Consider the following 6754-nt stretch of genomic DNA (forward strand, 5'->3'; position numbering starts at 1 on the left):
AAACGCATGCTCACTAGAGACTTGTGCAACATGGATGTTCAATGGACTCAAAAAGGGAATGCGCTTCCCGCAAGGTATTTGTTACCCAAATACAGAATTCTCCACAGAATCTTTGTGTCTAATCTGTATCCTCGTTCGGGTAATAAATCTGACTTGACTTCGTTTATGGTTCGTGTTATCCATGCTATTTCCAATGGTACTCAGATTTGTTTGCCATCCTTAATCTGTCATTTCATTCTTCAGTTCAGACTCCATCCTGGTCATAGTGACATTCCTTTTGCCTATTTAATGACTGTATTGGCTACACATATGTTAGTCGATATGTCAGTTGATGAGGCACCTATCCATCATCTGATTTTCAACAATACTAATATCAATAAGATGAAGCTGGATCTACTTCCTGAACAAGGTGGTGGTGGTGGTGGTGGTCATGAAGAAGCTGGTGATGACATTAATATGGATGACATTTTTGAGGAACTGGATTCTGACTCAGCAAATGATCTAGATTTTGTACCATCTGATATTGATGCACGTTTGAGTGCATTAGAGGGTAAAGTTGAGAATATAAATGTAAAGTTGGAAAACATGTCTGTTGCTCATGATTTGCAATTCAAGTACATGCGCAAATCTCTTAGGCGCTTGAACAAAGGCATGCACCAACTTGATCCCTCTATTCCTGCTCCATCATTTGGTTCTGGTTCTGAGTAGTTTATATGAGACTTCTGGTCTGTAATAACTTTATAACTTAGCACTTGATTGACTTTGAGTTTGATGCTATCTATGTTTTATGCTGCATTTTATTCTATGTAAAGCAATGCTGAGTATCTCTATCACTATTTTGCTATACTCTCATAACTCCTCATGTTTACTCTCATATATTCCTTTATTTAGTTCTCCTTTGTCATATTATGACAAAAAAGGGGGAGAATGGTTTGTTCTTAATGTGATTGTGAGAGGAGTAGCATTGATTATGTTACTCAGGGGGAGTCAGAGGGAGTATGTTTGAGCTTGTTGGTTGAAACTGGTTGAATGTTGAATATTGAATATTGAATATTGATTTGCAGGTATTAACCAGTTGTTTTACTTTTGTTTATCTTGGTTATGTGTTTTGTCACTAATTTGACAAAGGGGGAGAATGTAAGTGCTATAGTTTATATCCCTGTCTGTTGTCAAATTTGTGGTGCCAAAATCACTGTTATGTTATATATAACTTGCATAAGTGAAGCTCTCTCAAAGATCAACATTCATGAACAAGCTAAGCTCACAACAAGCAAAGCTCACAAGACAAGACTCAAGCTGCAAGACTTCAAGAAGAGTACAAGGCAGTTTGTAAAGAACTCAAGACCCTTTCAAGATTGAGTTACATCAAGATTTCTACATTGATCTACATCAAGACTTCAAGGCTCATACTTCAAGGTCACTTGTTCCTAATGTTTCAATGTCCATACTTCATGATTGAGGTTTGATTGACCATAGGTTGACCTTAGAAGTAGGTCATTTCGGATACATAAACCGAATGTTTATTTTACATGTGATTGGTCTGTTCTTCAACTAGTCCTAGGTCTTCTTCGACTAGTCCTAAACTTGCTTCGACCAGTCTAAGAAATTCCTCGATCAGTCATGAGTTTGTTACAAATTCTGGATAAAATCTGTTAGGCTTCGACTAGTCCAGGAATTTTTTCAACCAGTCGTAGGAACAGTGTCGACTGCATCTTCGACCAGTCGAACATCTTCGACTCGAATTCCAGTAATGGTTTATAGTTTCTTCGACCAGTTGAAGGAAACCTACGACCAGTCGAAGGTGACCTACGACCAGTCGAAGGTGACCTTCGACCAGTCGTAGAACGGTCAGAGCATATCCCGCCGGATTTTTCAAATATCTGTTGTTGCTTCGACTAGTCGAAGAGCTCCCTAGACCAGTCGAAGACACGATCTGCTCACCTATAAATAGTGCACGAATCTCAGAAGAAATCATCGATTTAATTAATCTATTCAAGCCAATCCTCGTCGAACTTCTAAGAGATAATTCTGTGCTCCATCTAAGCTAAGTGTGCTTATTTAATATTCTCTTTCCTTAGCTTTATTTAATTGATTTTGTTTCTGCTATTCCAATCTGATTTGATAAGAGGAATTATTATTCCCTTTCTTTGGAATCAAAATCAATTAAGGCAAGCCCTAGTAGGTTTAATTTAAAATCTATTAGAATTAGAACCATTGTAATTGAGTACTGGACATTGAACTTGGACATTCAATCATCTACTCTGATTTAGTTCTACCGGGCTGCTACAACGAAGGAGATAATCAGGTATTTTACATTTAATTGTAAATTCCTTTTTGTTTTGGTTTCTTTCAAGATTTGCCAGAAAAATCTTGTTGTTTTGGTAATCTGAGGAGAGCCAGGAAAACTCAGAAGTGGGGTTTTTTAATTGTGTAAGCCTACATACAAAGACACAATTGTAAAGGTTTTGGGTGAACCTAGGAAAACCTATTTTTAGTGAACGCTACTATCCCCTGTGTGAGGATATTAGGAGTGGAGTAGCATTTTGTGTGGCTGTTGTTTAACAGTTGGTGAACACACAGGCGAACCACTATAATCCCTTGTGTTGTGGTTGAATGATTTATTCTTCTAATCTTTAATTATTTTTTTATGGGATGTATGTATGGTGGTGAATGTTGTAATCATTTAATTCAAGCATTGTGAGAATATTGTAATAGTTTAGAATTTATTTTCTGTTATTCCTTTATCAACTTGATATTTAATTTCTTTTGAAAGTTGTTCCAGCAAGGTTGCCCTGCCATTTTTATGGTGTATGGCTGTCCCTAGAACAATACATTTTTATTACAATTTATTTCAATTCAGTTTGTATTTGTTTCTGTATTCCTCTTCGATTTGAGATTTGATACAAAGATCTTTCTAGAAATAAGGTTGTCCTACCATAAACTCTGGTTTTTGGTGTAAGGTTGTCCTTAGAATAACATTTGTATCAACCTCTCAAGATCTGAATTTTGAGGTTATTTTACTTTCCTACATTGTGATTTACTTTGGCTATCATATTCTTTTTAATTCCGCTGTTATAAATTTTATTTGGCATTGTCCTATTCACCCCCCCTCTAGGACATATAGCTTGGCCTTTTCAAGATAGCACACGGACTACAAAAAATTGAGGCAATTTCCAGATTTTTTTCAATTTGGTGCGAAAGTTGGAGTTACATAACTATAAATAGGGGTCCTTAGGATGTTCCTACGCATCTTCTAGGGTTTGAGGAGTTGAGTAAAAGTGCGAAGAAGCCATCACTAAGAGTTTTTCTTCCTTTACCTTACTTGTTTTTAAGCTTTTCTTAAGAGATTTTAGTTCAATCATGTATATGGTTGGATAAACCTCTTGGCCAGGGCTAAGAGGTGAAGCTTGTAGCATGATGGGATGTTTTCTATTACTTGGTTTCATGATTAAGATGAACTATCTTTGATTCTAGTTTGATATTTAAAAAATACTTTTAGTTCTTAATGGTTTGTTATGACTTAAATTAAAATAGATCTGCAATAGCTTTGAGTATGTTCTTTTCATGTATTAAGATTGTAAAATTAGGAAATCCTGTTGTTCACCATCATCCCTTGGGCTTGGTTAGATAATGGAATCCTTTCTAACTTTCATAATTCTCTCACGTTGGTTGTGGGATTGGTAAATCATGTTGTTTGCCTTCTCTCCTGGGCATGGTTTTATGATGGAATCACTTCTAGTTCTCACACCTCTCATCCATTGAAAATTAGGTCAAAGGAAGTTCAGATTTGGTTTCACTAAGATATCTTCCAATTGGATAGGATGGGACTCTGATTCTAGTTGTGTCCTTGAATCAAGCATAGATCTCCCTGATCTCTACAAGTGGATCCTTGGAAACCCTAGTTACCACCTTTGAATTTATTAGTCACTTCAATCACAATTACTCTCTCAATTAATTTAGATTTAAATTCACATCTTCATCTAGTTCTAGTTCTAGTTAAATTCAGAATACACACAAGATTAGTCCCTGTAGATTCGACCTCGGTCTCACCAAGATTATTACTACATCGCAACCCTACACTTGTGGTTGTGAACAAGTTTTTGACGCCATTGACGAGGATTAACGGTTGCATTTTTCTGAGATTAACTAGTTTTGGAATTAATTTAAGATTAGTGTTTTTTCTGTTTTATTTTAGAAACTAACTACTTTCTAATTCTAGGTTTAGAAACTTTCCTTTTCTGTTTTTAGAAACTACTTTCCAATTCTAGGATAGAAACTTTCCTACTTTTTTTTTATATATAGAAACTAATTTTTGAAACTTTATAATTTTTATTTTTAGAAACTGACTTGTTTTGTTTTGTTCTGCAGGATCTTAATTTAGGAACTTCTAATTTGGTAACTTCTTTCTAATTCTCTCTCTTTCTATTTCTAGATTTTTATTTCCTTCTTCTTTTTTAGGTTTAAGTTAAAATATGAACTTAAGGGCTGAGAGTGTTTTATGCCCAAGTGGGTCCGTGACAACACTTGACGTCTTTTGAGTGAAGGACGATTGGTTGAGGGGTTATCTATCCATCACAGGATTAGACAACACTCAAGATCCTCAAAGTCAATTGAAGTGATGGTTTGCAAGCAAGTGGTCAATCAACCGGGAAGACAACCTCAACCTCGGGTTGAGGAAGTCCAGGATGAGAATGAGGTGCATCAAGCACCCGCGCATCGTACTTTATGAGACTATTTACAACCGGCGGGGGTAAGTACACCCTCATGCATGGTTTTTTCAAAAAATATGGGACACATGGATATTAAGCCGAGGGTGATCTAACTCCTTCCAAAATTCCATGAACTTGAATCAGAAAGTCCATATCTATACTTGAAAAGTTTGACGATATTATAACCACTTTATATTTTCCTAATGTGTCTGAGGACACGGTCAAACTAAAACTCTTTCCCTTTTCTTTGAAAGAGAAAGCGAAGACGTGGTTGCATTCACTACATCCCTGATCTATTGGCACATGGAATGACATGATAAAGGAGTTCATAAAGAAAAATTTTCCACATCATAAAATGAACACCCTAAGAAAGTCAATCATGAACTTCGCCCAAAAGGAGGATGACACATTCTTCTAATGTTGGGAGCGGTTTAAGGATCTTGTCAGTTCATGCCCACAGCATGGTTTTGAAACGTGTCACATTACATACTTTTTCTATGATGGTCTGACATCTTCCATGTGCCAATTGGTCGAGACAATGTGCAATGGGGAATTCATGAATAAAAATGTCGATGATGTGTGGGATTACTTGGACAGACTTGCTGAAAACAAACAATCATGGGACACCTCCCCAAAATCAACTACCACTTCTAAGCCCACTCAATCAAAGGAGAGGGGTGGATTATACCTTCTGAAAGAGGATGATGATATCAATGATAAATTGTCTAATTTTATAAGGAAATTTGAGGCCATGGAACTAAAGAAGAAAAGGTTAAGGAAACTGTTTGCGGTATTTGTGCTTGTAACGTTCACACTACTGAAAATTGTCCAACAATACCTACCTTTCAAGAGGTGTTGAATGAGCAATCTAATACCATGAACAATTACTAAAAACCTTTCAATGGACCTACCTCCAATACATATAATCCTAGTTGGAGAAATCATCCAAACTTCAGTTGGAGGAATGAACAAACTACTACTCAGGGATTCCTAAATCAAATTCCAAATCAAGGAAAACCTCAAGAGGATTCGATTCTAAAACATATTTAAGACCAAGAGCTACTTAATTAGAATTTGGCACAAGCATTCCAGGATATTAGATCAACATTAAGAACGCTTGCACCATCTATTCAAAGGATGGAGTCACACTTAATAATTGGGAAGAAAGGGATTCTTCCCGCTCAACCTCTCTCCAATCTTAAACCATAATACGGAATAAGTGATCCAAGCTTTTCAAATCAGATGGAGCAAGCTAAATCTATCACTACTCTTAGGAGTGGGAAGACCATTGACAAAACCATTCCGGTTAGGGCTGAAAAGCTTGAGGACCCATAAGAGGACAACAATGATAGACCTAGCACTGCTCCATAAGAATTAAAACTTCAAGGTACACCAATTGCTCCATTTCTCCAACGGTTGGTTACACCAAAACCTCTCTCTAACTCTCAGGACATTCTAGAGGTGCTTAAGTAAGTTAAAGTCAACATCCTTCTTCTGGATGCCATAAAATAAATTCCTTCATATGTCAAATTTCTGAAAGACCTATGTATTACTAAGAGGTGGAAAAGTATCAAAAAGAAATTTTTTCTGATAGAAAAAGTGAGCGTCATCCTCAAGCAAGATGTGCCACAAAAATATAAAGATCCGGGTAGCCCAACCATCCCTAATGTAATTGGGAACTACCGGATTGAGCATACATTTCTTGACTTAGGAACAAGCGTGAATCTGATTCCTTACTTGGTCTACGAACAGCTAGGTTTGAGTGAATTGAAACCCACCCGAACCACATTATAACTTGCTAATCGCTCAGTTCGTGTACCGAGAGGGATAATTGAGGATGTGTTGGTCCAGGTTGACAAATTCTACTACTCGGTAGATTTTATCATCCTAGATACTCAACCCATCGTGGACATGAGCACTCAAATCCCTGTCATCCTAGGTCACCCATTCCTTACCACATCAAATGCAATCATTAATTGTAGGAATGGAGTTATGAGTTTGTCTTTTGAAAATATAAAATTGGAGTTAAATATCTTTTTCAATAC

The 6754-nt window shown here is 36.7% G+C and overlaps 1 non-coding gene across 1 annotated transcript; it reads right to left on the reverse strand.

Annotated features, from left to right (window-relative positions):
• Positions 1-5070: 5070 nt before the first annotated feature.
• LOC131235900 (small nucleolar RNA R71) lies at positions 5071-5177 on the reverse strand. The gene has a single exon (XR_009166415.1). It is a non-coding gene; the product is annotated as a small nucleolar RNA R71 (small nucleolar RNA).
• Positions 5178-6754: the final 1577 nt, after the last annotated feature.

The sequence above is a fragment of the Magnolia sinica genome, chromosome 19, assembly GCF_029962835.1.
Source record: "Magnolia sinica isolate HGM2019 chromosome 19, MsV1, whole genome shotgun sequence".
NCBI lineage: Eukaryota > Viridiplantae > Streptophyta > Magnoliopsida > Magnoliales > Magnoliaceae > Magnolia > Magnolia sinica.